Below are 17,386 nucleotides of genomic sequence, written 5' to 3'. Positions count from 1 at the left end.
AGGATGGATACAGGAACTTTAATCTAGAGGTACAGTAGGGCAGGGCCAAGTTTAAAAAATTAAAAAACATTTTTAAAGCAGCTGCCGTTCAGTTCAGTACTTGTTCTCTTATTGACAGTTTAGAACACATTCTCATGTGAAAGAATGATATGGTTTTGTATTGAAAACACTGTGATACCTGACAGTTTGGTTGATTGGTTTGGTGACCATTATCCATTTTCATGTATAGACTTGCAGTTTAACTGCCACTGCACTTTAATTTGTAAAGTTTTTCTTTTCACTAAAAAAGAACTACTTTGAGATTTATATCCCACTGTCTTTTTTTGCACTACTCAGAAGCGGCTGTCCTCCTGCTGACAGAAAAGTAACTATGTAACTTTTACTCTGAGTACATTTTAAATGAGCTACTTTTTACTTTTACTTGAGTACATTTTAGACAGGTAATTTTACTTGTACTTGAGTAAAATTTCAGCAAAGTAATAGTACTTTTACTTGAGTAAATTATTTTAGTACTCTTTCCACCTCTGGTCGTCACCTTGCTGGGTGGACGGACGTCAGAGGGCACGGGACCCCAAGTTTTTGAACATGATAACTTGAGAACGAAGCAACTTGAGATTTTCAAATTAATAGCATAGATGCATCTACTAAAAATCTTAGAGGAGTTTGAAGATCAAGGTCAGAGGTCAGGTTTTCTGAAAATCTTGTGAACTCAATAACTTAAAAAAAGGCAACGTAAGAATTTTAAATTTATGCTTTAGGTGCATCTACTAAAATGGTAAATGGTCTGTATTTGTATAGAGCTTTACTAGTCCCTAAGGACCCCAAAGCGCTTCACACATCCAGTCACCCACCGGTGATGGCAAGCTACATTGTAGCCACAGCTACCCTGGGGCGCACTGACAGAGGCGAGGCTGCCGGACACTGGCGCCACCGGGCCCTCTGACCACCACCAGTAGGTAACGGGTCAAGTGTCTTGCCCAAGGACACAACGATCGAGACTGTCGGAGCCGGGGCTCGAACCGGCAACCTTCCGATTACAAGGCGAACTCCCAACTCTTGAGCCACGATCGCCCCAATAAAAAAACAAAACAACAACTCTCAAATGACATCCTGTACTTGTGTACAACTTAGCTTAGAGAATAACTTCACAAGGCAACTATTTAAGGCACAGCCGCCAGTATTTTTGTGCTGCAGTTACTGCTCATACTCCTGTGTTTGTCCAATGGTAAATTGGTACGTGGCTCACTATTAAAGCTGCTTTAGACTGCATTTAATCACTGTTGCTGCTGCAAGCCATTTGCAACTTTCCTCTATCCCAGCTCCTCGTTTCTGTTCATTGTGGGGTTCCTGCTGTTTCTTTTGTGGAACCTGTAGGCCCCAAAAGCCCTCAGATGTTGAGTAAAAAGTGCAGAATTTTCCAAAAGTAAAACAGAATTAGACTGAAGTACCTGAAAATTTTACTCAAACACAGCATTTTGAGTGGATTTCCACTGTTTAAACCAGCACTGAGTAAACTATTTCTGACACCTTTCCATCAGAAAATGATCTGAAACACTTCTTCCGCCTCCATCTGTCCTCGTTGCTGACGCATCTGAATCTGAAGCCTTCCAGCCATGCAGAAACCATCTTCCAGCAGCTCGTCAGGATTTCTGTGCAAACACAACCAGAAGAAGGGAGATACTGTACATTCACAGTAAATTATTCATCAGGACAGTGTTTTCACAAGCAGTTCATCACATAACAAAACCAATGCAAGACTGGAGCATATGTCAGCGGACGACTGGAGGAGCTGAATACACACATTAACACGTCTTTCATCCATCCTCAGCGTCTGTGTGTGAATTCACGTCTTTCGTTGTCATCGGCATGTTTTCGTTGTTTCGTGTCGAACAGATTCTGTTCAGCTCCTTTCTGTTTGTTTGGCAGTGGGATGCTTTGCTGAGCTTTACCTCGCCTACACACATCATCACTTCTTTTTTCTCCTCTTCTTGCAGCATTTGGGTCATTTAGCTTCAATCCATCTCTCGTTATCAAACATGTGCTCATCTCTGAATGGGTCAGTGCACCTTACAAGAAGCAGCATGCACACCTCGAGTCATCGTGCAGGAATTAGACTCAATTCTTTTTACTGACAGATGCTCCGTGTGAGCGAGTGTCTAATGTAACAGCTCAAAAAATCTATTAAATGAAGGGGGAACCAATTAGAAAAGAGAATCATCATCTAAATCTGCAGCTCCAAGAAGCTTTGTAGTGAGTTCTGTCTCATTCGCCTCTCTGGTCCATAAATTTACTGATTTACTCTTACTGCTCTCAAAGACTGATTTTTGGCTGTTGTGCAGACCAGACTCCAACAGACCTCTCTTACAATCCATATCATGCTTTGTGCCAGAACCAAACAGCAGCGTCAGAACAAACCGAGGAGCACATTACTACTTCTCTCAATATTTTTTTTTTACAACAAATAGTCAAAATTTTGCGCAGAGGTTTTCCTAACTCAACACCATCAAGAGCTTCCACAGAGTTTTGTGCATATTTGAAAAAAAATGGCTGAAGGGTTGAAGAAAATGTCTTAAATCTCATAACAGAGTTTGCAGCCAAGAGGTGAAGGTTGATTATATCTGTTGTGTCTGAGAGGGCTCAAGGAGGGGATTATGCTCAGCTGCAGACATCATGGATAAGGAGCTCCTCTTATACTTGTGTGATGTCTGTCTGCATTGTTGGGCAAGGTCAAGAATAGCTTGTCAAGGCCCAGTAATGTTACCGGTGGTCAGGTAAGTGAAAGGGGACAAGGAGGACTCAGGAGAGCAGCACAGGCCATGGAGGAAGATTCTGAGAGAGGAGACAGTCCAGGTGAGTCAAATCCTAATTATTTACGTGTGTGGGTGGAGCAGACCAGCTAAAAGGAAACTTTCAGCCAGCAAGGAAACTATAGAGTGATGAGGTTAAGGAGAAGCAGGTTGTCCGGACTCCACCCAGCGGGATGGAGAATGCCTGCTCAACCCATTGGAGAGAGACAGTACCAGAACAAAGGTACATGGGCATCTGCACGGAGCCTCACGCTGACCACCTGAAGATGACATTTACATCACTCACTGCAAAGCGTCTCGTGGACACAGAAACTGTGACGTGTGTCTTCGTGGTAGAAGTGTTACAATAGTAGCTCCAGATATTACCTGGTATTACCTGCAACTTAAAGTAAACAGGGCTCAATTTATTCTCACTCCTTCAGCACCAGTTAGATGCTGAAGTATAGAAACAGCAACTTTACAGAGATTTGCATCATGAATGCGTCACAGCTATGGGAAGGAAAAACTGATTGCACGGAAAGGTTTGAGGATGTAAGGAGGCCTTTGGGATATACATTATTACCTTATTTTTGAGGAAGTATCTTCATGCTGGAACGCCAGGCTGTATGACATGAAAAATCAGCTCACCCAACTGTATGACGCGTCAATCAGCCAGTCAAATTTAACTATTCATTAACTAATCATTCCAACCCACTTTAACCTGCATGTATCCCTAGCATCTCTCTCTTGTGTCTTGGATCTGAAACTTTTTTTTTCAGCATATGGCTAAAATGCAGCCTAACTCTGACCCCAAGTGTTTCACTGGTGACCCAGTGGGTTGAAGATGTGAGTGAAAAACAACAAGGTCTCATGAGGATCTCAACAGTTATTAAATATCCAAACAGTCCATTATTCTGGTGTCAGATGAAGAGTAGGACTATTCTAGCAGACACTGTTGGAAACCAGAAGCAGAGCTGAGTGAGGCTAAATGTTGTACTCGCATCGATTAGATAGACACAAACTCACCTCTAAATGAGCAATAATGTAGCTGTTTGTGATAATAAGCAACTATTTCCTGACTTTTACAAACCAGTCTGGAACTTTGTCAGTTGTCGTGCCCCCGCTCAGATTTAAAATTGGCTCCTTTGCTGCCATAACGTTCAGCCAAACAACCACTTAATGGTTTGTTTTTGCCTTAGCAGGCTGGATGCTTGTTGGTCATGAAGCATTTCATTCAGACTCCAACAGTTCAGCAAAACATCAATCTTAAGCTGCATGAAATGTGCTGACAGCTTCTCAGAAACTTCCTGCTCCCCAAACTGTGGCCAAGTGGTGCATATTTATCCCTCAGCTAGAGACGTCTCAGGTGCAAAGAGAGGAAAGCTGTTGGCTATAAAGGCAGCAGAATTTAGCGCCAGTGAGGGCATAATAAATGGCTTTAATAGTTCCACCCAGTGTAGGTCATTACTTAAGGTGACAGCAGACAGAAGAGCAATGATTAAAATAATAATTCAGATTATGGACGAGAGAGGAAGCCTGTAGTCCCGGTGAGGCCAAGGATGGAGGTGAGCATGACACTTTACTGGGAAAAGGTAATGGTTTCACTTTGTGCTGTCAGGAAATCATTACATTCACAGTGTGAGCTCACAGTTTCTCAACATTTAAATCCAGGAAGCTTAAAACTGGCTGCTGCAAGTTCCTCGTGAGCTTGATTAAAGCTAAATATTCTGAAATAAAAAAAACTTTCAGAGGAGAGAGTGAAGAAATACTGCATATACACTGAGAAAGATGCCTGGTGAACGATCATTTATACCACATTAATCATCTGCCAGTTACACCTTTATTAAAGACATTACTAAAAGAAGTTATACCCACGGTTACACTAACACCACTGTCAGATACATGCTGCCTAACTAAGTCACAGCTCACTGGCTGATCTATAGAAAATAAATGTAAATTATGCGTCTTTGATTTGGCTGAGTAATGTTTGACATCAGAGGTGTAACAACTGTGTTCCAGGCCCCATCACGTCAGAGCGAGCACAGCAGCTCACATTCTCTCTCTCTCCACACACACCAACACTGTAAGTGCAAAATAAGAGCAAGCAGCAATCGTCAATAATATCAGCACCATGGACAGCAACCACAGTCAGCGTTTAGGACAAACTAAACATTAAAGACACCTGTGACGTCTCTAAGCATAGAACAAAAGAGAGACAAAAGAGAGCACATGACCCACAGGTCAGCCTGTCGAAGACCTCATTAGTTTGTGAATTAACACTAATTAGCAGGTATCTATGTCTAAGCGCATTTCTGACTGCTGTTTGCTAACCAATCAAATTACACCTTCCATCCAAGTACGGTCACTTCCAGGTCTACAAAAACAAAATGAGTGATGTCACATTGTCATGTCCATCTTTGTATACAGTCTTTATTCATGTACCGCTGGAGCGATAACGCCACTATACAACAGATAATTCTCTGACTTTCTAATTTATTTTTTATTTACGCAATAAAAGACATGTTTGATTGTGACCTGTTAAAGCTGAACACTTACCTGGATGGGTACAAAGTGTAGAATCCGCCCACACAAACTCTGCTGAAACCCAGCTGCTTCTTTCCAGAGCTTCGCACTCACAGCACGGCGATTTATAACGTCACGTTTATTTTGGTAATCGGCCAAACCGGCCACCATCAGGCCTTCAGCTGACGGTGATTCAGAGACAAACAGACCTTTTTGCATAACGATCTCTGCTGTATTCGTGGTGGATGAAGGAAGAGGAGCTGAAGAGCAAGAAGAGGAGGAGGCAATGTGCGAGACAGACCGCTGGCCTGACAGGGTGGCCGCCGGCGAGGGCCTGCGCAGAGCGAGGCTGCAGAGTGGGTGTAATGATCGCCTCAGCTCAGGAAAACAAATCGGTGCTGCTGGCAAACAGAACTGAAGATGCTGTAAGATGCAGCCCGAGGAGATCACGTTCAGGACCAGCTGGAAAAGAGCCGAGTGGGGAAACAAAAAGAGTTGGAAAGGAGCAATTAAGATGTGAAACACAAAAATGTAATTATTAATGTTTATGTTTCCCCTAATTGCCCCTAAAAGATTAAATTATCTCTGTTATACAAACGCACCCCTCTTCTTCCCCTGCTTCCAGGCTCAATGCTAAGCCGGGTGAACAACATCCCGACTCCAGCTCTGTGCTGAACACAAAGCTGTATTAGAAACTGCTCCTTTAGTCCCAAAATTACATGAAACAAGCTGTTTTACTTGCCTGACGTTAAAGGCTCCCTGTGGAGTTATTGACCTCAAGTGCACTTCAGGTTTAAATGAAATGCATCCAGCTTATTTGTTAGACCTCGAGGATATACTCTGTGTTTTGGCAAGTTTCACTAAATGAAAGTTGGTTTTTGGTCTTGAGCTGTTTCTGGTACTCTGCTGCAGAGATTAATGAAGGAGGAAAGTGTGTCACTTTTGTTATGTTTGGGCCACAAACGATCAATTAAGCACCTCGTAAGTAAATCGCAGCCTGAAGGAGGTGGTGGGGCGGATGATGGGCACATAAAGCCCACCTTTTGTGGTTATTGCTAGCCAATAAAGAAAGAGGAAAAGCTGTTTTCAACTGCTCCTTTATTCAAACTATAGCAGCTCCACATGTTTGGTTTGGCATTTTTGCCCTTCCTGATGCAATGTCAAAGGGATTCATTCCCTTCCACTCTACAGCAAAAGCATGACATGAATTAAAAACGGCCATTAAGAATTAAAGAAACGTGATGAAATCAAAGTAAATGTGTAGTAACCTCACCTGATATATATATACAAGGTCCAAGCACAAGATTCAGACTCATTAGCATCATCCACCCTATCTTGTTATCACGTGTGTACATTATGTGCACCTGACGGGTCATTTACGAACATTTCAAACCACTCTGACCATCTTTTTCTACAACCAACAAATAGTCACCATCAAAGCAGCCGCATAATGAATTCATGTCAGTAAAATACTTCACTGAGCAACAAATACTTTTAAATTATATTAAAATGTGTATCAAAGGTCCCTTTTTGTCATGGTAATGCATCTTGTTCAGTTAAACCCATTAGCAAAGGTCCTGTGATGCTTACACGAGAAGTAATTAAGCATTAAGTAGTCATTGTGCAGAAATTAAATCCAAAGCTGTGACTCCAGGAGAAAACACAAAACCATCAGATGATCCATAAATTAAAATAAATTCTAGCTGCAGTTCGAGGTTAAGCATGAATATTCTTTCACCTGCTGAATTCAATTTCTGGGACCACATTCAGGTTTACAGAGCCCGTCCAGGGCACAGTCTCCATGTTTCCGTCCTCCTTTTATGAATTTGTAAATCCGTCATTTCAGTACGGCTATGAATGCGCAGCGTGTGCCTCTGCAGTCTTTTAAGGTGGAAATCATCTCTCTGAACCTGGTCAATCTCATGGATCAGTTTGCAGAGGCCGGCCGGTCCCCTCAGCTCCAAACACACCTCATTCCTCACAATTACACAGCTGCTTTAAAGCCTCGTATTGATACGGAGGTCTGCTGGGAGAGACTCTGTCGAGTGTGAAAGCTTAATCAACTGTGTTTGTCTGCAGCATTGACAAAAGTCAAACTCGAGCCGTTACAATCAGACAGTTGGAGTTCTTTAAATGCTCGTTCATCACACGGATCACCGTGGAGGAGCTTCAGTGGTTAAGGCGCCATATTTGTGCACATTACCCACAACACACAGGCTCGTTCTCACACCAGTGTTTTTGTGTTTTCCTGCATTCTGTTTTACACCCATCCTGTAATTAGCGAGGAACTCAATATGTGCTGAATTATGAAGTCTTTACTGCAGACATTACGATCCATAACGAGGTTGGAAGTGCTAAATTACATTTGTTCTCATTACTGAAGCTGGGCATTTCCTCACATACATCAAAACTTTGAAACTAATAAAGAAAAAAGAAAGAGACAAGAAAGACGCCGTCCAGGAGCATGAAGCGTCCATCCTTTGTCATCGTTTGCGTGCTGCTTCTCTGAGTTCACCGGAGGCTTTTGGATCTCTGCCTTGTTTTGCCCCTCAAACCTTGATCGATGCATCGACTGTGGAGTCACGGCGCAGAAAGCCGGGGAGGTCACGGGTGTGAGGCAGGAAGTGAACTGGGTATGTGCTCAGAGGTGAGCAGCTTCAAAGGGGCTGAAATCAAAGCAGAGACGAGAAATCTCCCAGAGAGGGCACACCTCCACCGAGGTGGCACACCTCCTCCTCCTCAAATAAATACTCAGAGACGCTTCAGGTAGAACTATGTGTTACTGCGAGGGCTTTACAGAGATGTAGATTTTTAATAAATATATAGTAATGAACTTACACGTCTCAATTAGACCTGGACCACCAGCATTGAAGCTCAGTTTGGTGTTATTTCTGTCTCCTGCATTTGGTTGTGCAAATTAATCCACTGCTCACACATCCGTAATATGACAAGGTGAGCCTGCATTGCGGATGATCAGTCTCAAACTTAAACACAATAGATCCAGAGAAATCCATAATCTAAAGAGACAGGAGTTACCATGAAACAAACATGACACACTGGGGATGACTCAGTAAAGCTGGGCAGACACTGTGCAATTTTTTCAGTCGCATTATTCAGCTCCTGCTCAAACTGTACTATTGAAACGCAGGGGTTAGAAGTTCGTAGGTCACAATGCAGGGTCTCACACTATACAGCCCAATGCTCTGATGCGACCTGAGTGTTCACACTGTACATCCATAACATGAAGCTTATAACACAAAATCTGTCTCTGTCTCTCGCTCTCCCTCTCTGTCTTTCATTCACACAGACACACACACCACCACCATCAACTTTGTTAAATTGCTAATGAAAAACATTGACCAGGCAGCTGCAATTGAGCAGCAATGTCCAACTCTTTTCACGGTTGTTGCGGTCGTGACAATTTTGTGAGGCCACAGGCTCGGATGAGCTTGCCAAAGTTCTGCAAGTTGGGCCTCCATCGCTAGTGTCCAGATCACACGCTGCACTGCCGTGCTACTCTGTCTTTTTCATTTCCATTTCTGTGTTTGTGCGTGTGCAGTGTGAGAGGTTGCGTTAAATTGGCTCGTGGCACTGCTTCAGCGGTGCAATACCCTCACGAGGGGCGACCAGGATTTCAAACAGGTTTTATTTTCTTGTGACCATACCATTGCTGTTTGGGAGCTGGTTGTGAGGTGTTAATCGCTTCTTGTTACCCCATGTATACTACATGATGCACGTGATTAAGGTGAAACTTGGGCCGCTCCCCATAAAGGTTGCATGACTGAAAAATCATCTCAAAATGGGCTAAAAATCGCACAGTGTATGCCCAGCTTTAGACAGCAGTTACACATCTGCAGTACACAAACAACAAGAGAATGCAGGGGGACACAAGGATAAGGAGATAAAATCACATCAAAGCAAGTTTATAAAAATGTGCTTGTAAGGAGCTTCATCTCTTCAGGCAAAGCAGAGCGGCCCTGACAGTAAAAGTGGGGTCACCTTTAGATTTATAAGGCTGTGAGACATCTCATATGGAGTCAACATATGTGCTCTAGAGCTGGAGACAGACTACAAAGTGCTTTAAAACTGGTCAGCAAAATCTTAAAATCAATGAAAACACAAAGCCGATGGAAGTCTGGACCATGATGTAATGCCATCTGGAACGACCAGTAAGAAACTAAGCTGCTGCATTCTGGACTAGCTGGAGACAGCAAAGTGACCAGAGAGCTGCGGCCTACAGAAAACAAACGCATGGATGCAGTTTTAAGAGCAGATTTTGGAAGTATTGGTTTAATTTTTGCAGTGTCCAACTTTTCTGACGTGTGGTTCAAAGGTCAGGACTGAGTCCAAACATAGCCCTAAGTTTCAGGAGGTGGGCTTCAAATTGGCATATAAGGGCCTGTGGACACTTTCAGAACAGGTGATGTGGTCTGGATGACACACAAGAGAGTTAAGTACACGTTTCTTGGGGAATGAAAGTCCAGTAATATGTCCATATAGAAGGCATCATAAATCCAGCAGCTAGAGGCACACAAGGAAACATACTGGAAGAATAACAGATGCCGTGACAAAGACATTATCAGTCAACGCCCGGGGTGAAACAATTAAGACAACAGGCAGGGGAAGTGAAACTGGACACAGAAATGAGAAAATAAACTCAGATCATGGCAGCTAGGCTTTCACGGTATTCAAGGTTCAGTGGTAAGTACATCTGCGTAAGGTATAAAAGTGGAAAGAGACATTATTATTGTGACACTGGACCCCCAAACGCACACACACACCGGCGTCAAGGTCAAGCGACAGCTCTTTTATTTGTGGCAACACGTGTACACACACACTGCAGTTTTTAGCTTCTCAGCCCAGGACACAGATACTCCTGGATGGCTGATGGCTGCCGCACTCTTTTCCTGCTCGGCTCTTGCTGTCCAAAAAGAGAAACACACAGTCAATCAATGTGGCCGAGCACACCTGTTCCAACCCATCCCCGGAGCCTGCCCCTGCAGCTCACTGTGTCACCCCTCCTCTGCAACAGGCCAGAGACCACACCCCCGCCACAATTATTTTGAATAATTTGGCCAAGGGGAAGCATCTAAATCCGGTTGTTAAGTGATGACATATGAACCCTGCTTCCGGGTCCAAACATCTCTGCATTTATTTAAGCTGTTTTGTTTTTAACATGTTTTAATGATTTGTATCTTGTTCTATTTAATCTGAACAAGCCCCTAAAAAAAGTAATTGATCACTGTCAGACTCTCTCGGTCTTTATTAATTCAATTCAATTCAATTTTATTTATAGCGCCAAATCACAACAAAAGTCGCCTCAAGGCGCTTCAAGGCGCTTTATTACCACTATTCATCAGCAGCACGTTTTAAAGATCAGTTTTTAAAACCTTACAAAGTAACTACAGCCCAGCCCATGCAGCAGTATATTAATGACTAACCTCGTATCGTGGATGGATTATCTCAGTTGTTCTCCTGGCTGACGTTTGGTCCGTTTACAGCATCCTGCCATGTGATTGCATTTGTCCCTAACCATCGGAACCCTCACATTAGCTTTTATCTAGTGGAAAAAAGTTAGCGCTCATCCTCCAGCTTCAGTGTGTTTATATTATGCTAACTATAGCTGTGTAGCTAGCCACTGCGTTGCACATCAATATATACCAGCAGTAAGCACATGGTATATCATCTTTAGATGGAAACTAGTAAGCTAACTCTGTTAAATTTCATAAATCCCATTTTCATGGATGCCTGGATTTTAAACTTAATGTTACACCTGGTAAAGCAGCAACGCTGATCATTTTATTAAAGATGAAAGAATTTAGACAGTTTTTAACTCTCACCGATGCCGCAGTGTTCATTTGACTTTGGGAACTGAAGCAGAGTTTGGACCGGCTAATGACGTCAGACTTAAAGACCAGATAGAAAATAAAATAGGGCTTAAACTCAGACCTTACCACAGGTAACGTGAGCTGTAGATGGTGAATAATTACCTGATGTGGGTGAGGAGATTCACTCTCTCTTAAAAGGCTAAAAAAAATATTTCTGAATGCTGTAATTTTAATTAAAATTGGTCCTAAATATTTCTTCCTCAGCTTTCCTGCAATAGTGTCCTTTGGTGGTGGTGACGCTGTCAAAAGCCGCAAAAGAGCAGAAAAAAATAGTCTAGAACATTTATGGAAAACCTGAAATCTGCCAGTGCACACGCTGCTACCTGAGATGATTTTTCAGAAGCAAACAGGACATAAAGAAACCTAATAGGAGCCATCAGGAGCTAAAACGAGCTATCTGATGGTAATGGAAGCAAAATGGAACTTCAAAAAATGTTCACATCAGGAGAAAATTGCAGCTGTAAAGCAAGTTTAAATCCATTTGTTTCAGATAATTTCAGGATATGAACGTAGAAATCGTTTTCACTTTAACCTGGCAATTCTGAAGGAAAACTGTACAAGATATTACAACACTGACTGAGTCAAAGTCCAGAGCCCAGCACGAGGCATGACGAATGCACCGCAAACATGCAGATCATATTTTAATGTGTCCGAGATGACCTTCAAACATTCCAGCAAATTAAACTTAAGCTGCAGCTGAGCATCATTTAATTTCCCCCAGAAATGAAGGAAATGAAGGAACATGCTACTACAAGGGATTTTGAGCTGATGAGTAACTTCACACTCTGCTGAGTTATTGACTTTCTGTCTGCTCCTATCATTTTATACTGACTGTGCTTGTTATTGATTGGATTATGTGCTTTTCTGGCCCTTCAATGGAGAGCCATTGTGCACTCAGTGTTTCCCCGCTTCAGGCCGAGTGACCTCAGGAAAGGACTGAGAAACTCTGAAGAGGAAAACAGTGAAATTCACGCCGTAACCTTTCTTTCACAAAATGATTCTCTATCTGAGTATCGGCAGTTTTGTGGCAAATGTTTTGCATTTGGTGAGACAAAGTGAGCTCTGGGCTAATGGGAGAAGCTGCCTCTGCAGCAGGGAACTACGATCATGTTTAAGAATAAAAACAGAAATTGGTTTTGACAGTTCACTTCAGCGGCTCTCTGAAAATCAAAGGTCAGGTCCCACAGCTTGTTTTATTTCACCTCCTACAAAATTCACGATCCCACAGCCCTATGCTGTCTGGGCTGTTCTCTTAACCTTTATTTGTCTGCTGATGTAGTTTAAAGTGAGACAATCACTCAGTGCTGTTGTGTTTGTCACGATTCAACCTCTAGTCCCTGCGCACAGCATGTGGTGATGCACTGTAACCAAAGGGGAAGAAAACCTTAACCCTTTAAGACCTACCATAGAACCAAGTCCGCCAGAGCTTATAGTATATTTTTACATGCTGTGGAGCCATTTTTTGGAGCATTTCAAGTTGCTATACATCAATACAACCATTATAGCCCAAATTTTAATAATATGTCTGCATTAAGTGCATAGTAATTACATAAATTGCAAAAAAGTGCAATAAACTACAAAAAAATTGAAAATCTTTTTTGATTTTTTAACATATATTTCTAGTTAGAGAAATTTAAGAGGCTTATCCCTCAAAACTGTAAATACAAAAAAGTTGCACAAACTAGTTTCCCACCAAAGGAAATTTATTTTAAGTGTCTTCATAGTTTTATTTTTGAGATACACCAATTTTCATATACTGCAGGAAAAACGAAAAAATACATTATAGTGCAAATTTGCAAAATAACAGCATATGCATCAAAATAAAAATATTTCCAGCAGTGCAATATGAGTCCTCAGCATCCCAGAAACGACACAGAAAGTCATAAAGTCAAACATAACTTTTAAAAACACAAGTATAGGCTCATAAGGCCACGATGGTAAAAAAAAACTACATTTCCGCAAAATGACGTCACTTCCGGTTTCGGGCAGGTCATGGCGGACATGTGATAGTTCGCGCTGATGGACGTAGGAAGTGTTACAAACAGCTGATCAGATCGGCAAAGCTGTTTCTGGAATATTATGTTTTTGTTGCTGCAAGTGCTTTTTATGCAGTTTTTGCAAAGCTATATGTGGAAGGAAACTGTGACCTAGGACAAGCTGATGGCATACGATGTAAGTACAAGTCCTCCGGTTTCATATGCAATAAAAATTATTGCGCTAGCTTACGTGGTTGCAGAGCTACCGGGATTTAAAAATAGTTACGCAAAATGGAGTGTGTCCGCTCCGACCGGCTCTAAAGGGTTAAAGCACCACTGCATCACCTCTGTGCCAAGCAGCCACCGCGTCAGCTGACACCAGCATGGGGATAACAGATACACCTGAACTCTGCCCACACAGGTGTGTCTGTTATCCCCATGCTGGTGTTGTTCCTGTATCGTGATAATCAATATTGGTCCAGGTGATCATGTTTCCACGATTAGTTCAGGTGGCCCTCAGAGGGAATGTTCAGCCCCTCTTCAGCATCCTTGGCACCACATTAGTGCCAACAGAAGGCTAAAGTCCTAGTTTGCTCTGTTCGGTGGTGATTTGTGGTTTGCTGCAGACAAGTAAGCAAATGATTTCACTTGTTGTTATTCTCCTCATTGTCAGTCAGTGATTTGTTCACTTTACTTTCTGTGATCTGGTAGTTTTATGAATGGATCATGGTTCCAGTTTTCATGTATTTATTTTGTGTTGAAAAAGAGTGCATAAATATAGTAAATGTTTACTTTGTGCAGTCGTATGTTACCAAAAAAAAGTTTAAATGTCCATTTTTCCCATGGCACACCATTCAGGAGCCACTGCACTAACGGATATCCGTTCTAGTCTTTACTAAGGTTTCAGGGTGGATCTTATGTTGCTCTAACCAAACCACTCTGGGTTTTACCCTCAGGTGGTTAACACAGGGCTAACTTAGCATAAGCCCAGCTGGTACAGCTGTTTTTACTTTGAAGGGGCGTTTTTTCGTGCGTCTTGTTGCTTCCTGCCTTTGTTCATTTTCCTTGTTTGTGTTTGTGCACCCTGCCTTGTTGCCCATTCTTCCCTCGTGAAGCTTAAGGGTGTCAATGAATACCGAGTGTTGTGTTGGAAGGTTCCTGGTGGTCTCTGCACATATGGTCAAATTCTCCAAACACTCAAGAAAGGTGCTTCAGTGCTTCCTCTGTTACCTGCATTTCACTAGCAGGGACCACTCCCTTGGTAACAATGAGCAATGAGGGCTGAGGAAGTGTGATTAGTGCTGCGGTTTGGGGAAGGCCTTGAAGGGGACTGGCGATGGCTCTCGGGCCGGGCAGAACCCCCTGTACTAATGAGAAATAAAGGGCGGAAAGGAAGAGAGGAGAGGACAGGAGAAGAGAAGAGAGAAAAAAGGGGGGGCAGGGTGGGGCATGAAAATGAGAACAGCGGGTATTGGAGAAGGGGGGCTTTTATAGGCTGAGGCCAGAGGGGGCGTGAAGGAGGAGTGGTCCCGCTCCATCCTGAAATTAAGATGATATCTCCGCTTCACTAGCAGGGACCACTCCCTTGGTAACGATGAGCAATGAGGGCTGAGGAAGTGTGATTAGTGCTGCGGTTTGGGGAAGGCCTTGAAGGGGACTGGTGACGGCTCTCGGGCCGGGCAGAACCCCCAAAGATGGCATTCCCCGGCAGGAGCAAAGACTGGGCATAACGGAGGTTTTGGAGAATGTTGTGAATGTATACCAGGTAGGCTTGTGATGACCATCGACCCAGGAGCTTGAACGAGTGGTCAGGGATCCCTTTGTGGGAGGCAGAAGTCGCGACGCCGGTGAGGAAGGGATGGCCAGGGAAGTGATTTGGAGGAATCCCGGAAGACAAAGGCGCTTGGCGAAAGTGTGAGAGGGGCCTGTCCTGATTGGGGCGTGGCCAGATTCGGTGATGAACGGAGGATCTGAAGGTAAGGTGTGCTGAGATTTTCTGAGGTCAAGGTAAAGGGTTAGTTGTTCAAAGGGCCTTTTGATGCTCAGGAACCGGAAGGCATGGATATGAAGCTGGAAACTGTTGCAATGTCGAATGATGGGAAGGGCAGGTTGGAGTTTTGATGCAATGAACGGAAGCTTGTTACGAGGCTATTTAAAATCGCTTCTTGGGAGATGCTGATGAGTTCTGCGATGCTGGGGTTTAGATCTCGAACGTCGTGGCTGAAAATGGAGGAACTGGGGTCGGAGCTGCCTCTGTGTGGGACGCCAAGGCTCTGAATGTCTGGAGGGAGAGACGAGACAGGGAGTCGGCAATGGAATTGAAGTGGCCTGGGTGTTCTGCTCTGAATAGGAACTGATGGGTGACTGATAGCCACGTGAGCCGCCGCATGAAGGGCATGATGGAAGGAGAGTTGCTTCGGCCTTTGTTGATAATGTCGACTACGGCGAAGTTGTCTGACCGAATGAGGATGGATTTTTTTTTACCATTCGTGGCCCCACAGTAAGGCTGCGATGACTACCGGGTAGATTTCGTAAACAGCTGATGAAGGCAGGAACCGATCGTGGATATATTTACGGAACTCGGGAGGCCAAGCTGAAGAGAACCACCTTCGGCCATAATAGCCCCCAAAGCCGGCAGAAGGGGCGGCATCTGTGAAGAGCTGAACGCCATCGGGGTGGGACAGCTGATCGTTGTAGAAGAAGGTGATGCCGTTCAAGTTGGCGAGCAGAAGTTGCCAGAGACGCAGTTCGGCCCTGGAAGAGCTGTCCAGCATGATGGAGTCGAGGAGTGACGGTTTAGATGCAGCGAGTGAAAGCAAGTGAGAAGGAGCGGCCTTGAGGGCTGATGCGTAGAGCGAAGTTTAAGTGTCCCAACAGGGAGAGCAGCTGTCGTTTAGAGGAAGTGGGAGCGAGGAGGAAGTTTGGGAGGAGAAGGGTGATGCGATGGAGCTTTTCGGTGGGCAGGGAGGCCTTGAAACGTTCAGTGTCGAGGGTTATCCAGGGATGTCAAAGGTCCCTCTGTTTTCTCTTCCGACAAAGGAACGCCGAGTTCAGAGAAGACTAACCTCAGAGTGGATAACCCGTGAGCTGGTGGTGACGTGTGAAGGGAGATGACTAGGAAGTCGTCGAGGAGGTGAACCAAAAAAGGCAGCTTATGGTTGTTAGAGAGGATCCAACATCGAGTTTTGGAGAGTGAATCAAAGAGCTTGGGGCTGCATTTGCAACCGAAGGTCAGTCTGACGGCAAAATAGTAGGCATCCCTCCATTTGACTCCGAACAGGTGCCAGGAGTCAGGGTGAATCGGCAAGACCTTGAAAGCACTTGTGATGTCAGCTTTAGAGAACCATGCGCCTCTGCCGGCGAGTTTAATGAGAGAGATGGCATGGTTCACTGTTGAGTACTTGAGAGAGTAGTCGTCGCTGGGAATGAGGCTATTTATGCTTGGAATCTGACTGCCATGGGGATCAGAAAGATCGATGATTATGCGCTTTTTTCATGAATATTTCCTGGTGGCGATGCCCAGAGGGTTGATGCGAAAGAGAGGGAAGGGAGGTTCGAGGAAGGGTCCAATCATGAAACCCTCCCTGACTTCCTTGGCGAGCAGGCTGTCGATGGTTTCTGGGTCTTTGAGTGCTGACTGCAGGTTATTGCAAGTGCAAGAAACCAAAGGCTGGGCGATGGTCCCTGGGTGGAAGCCCTCCGAGAAACCTTTTATTAAGAAGTTGACGAAGTCTGGGTTAGGGTGATTTTGTAAGGCGACTTTTAGTGCTGGAATGTAGATGGGTGTGGAGGCTGACAGAGCTAGCCATGGCTTGGTGGGGTTGTGGGGGCATGCGGGGCGGGAATGGCTGCCGCTGCAAAAGGAGCAGCAGTGAAGATAGCGGCGTTGAGACAAGGAACAGCTGGAGTCGTTGAAGTTATTGCAAATGGTACGGCCTCCGAGGTGCGTGATGCACCTGCCCCGCCTGTCTGACTCGTGAGGCAAAGGCATGCTGGGGGTGGAGATTGTGGGTTTAGAAGGTTCTGGTACGGGAGCTGGGGTCAAACGGGAGAGAACGGAAGTACAGCACGAGGGCTGCGAATCGTTTTGGGCTGGGACTATGCAGGTGGAAGCGGGATGTGGGGGGGCGCCGCACAACTTGCAGGAGAGGGATGAACGGGCAGCGAAGACGCGGCAGTAGATTTCCTGATCGAGACTGCTCCAGAAGGTGTC

General features: G+C 44.3%; 1 pseudogene; it reads right to left on the bottom strand.

Moving 5' to 3' along the window:
- Window positions 1-15,373: 15,373 nt before the first annotated feature.
- Window positions 15,374-17,164, bottom strand: LOC146372215 (uncharacterized; annotated as a pseudogene).
- Between the last annotated feature and the right edge of the window lie 222 nt (window positions 17,165-17,386).

This window comes from Perissodus microlepis, chromosome 15, assembly GCF_051167445.1.
Source record: "Perissodus microlepis isolate ML-2025 ecotype Zambia chromosome 15, ASM5116744v1, whole genome shotgun sequence".
In the NCBI taxonomy this organism is placed as follows: Eukaryota; Metazoa; Chordata; class Actinopteri; order Cichliformes; family Cichlidae; genus Perissodus; species Perissodus microlepis.
Note: the sequence above shows the minus strand (reverse complement) of the source record. Positions and strands in the feature narration are given on the sequence as shown.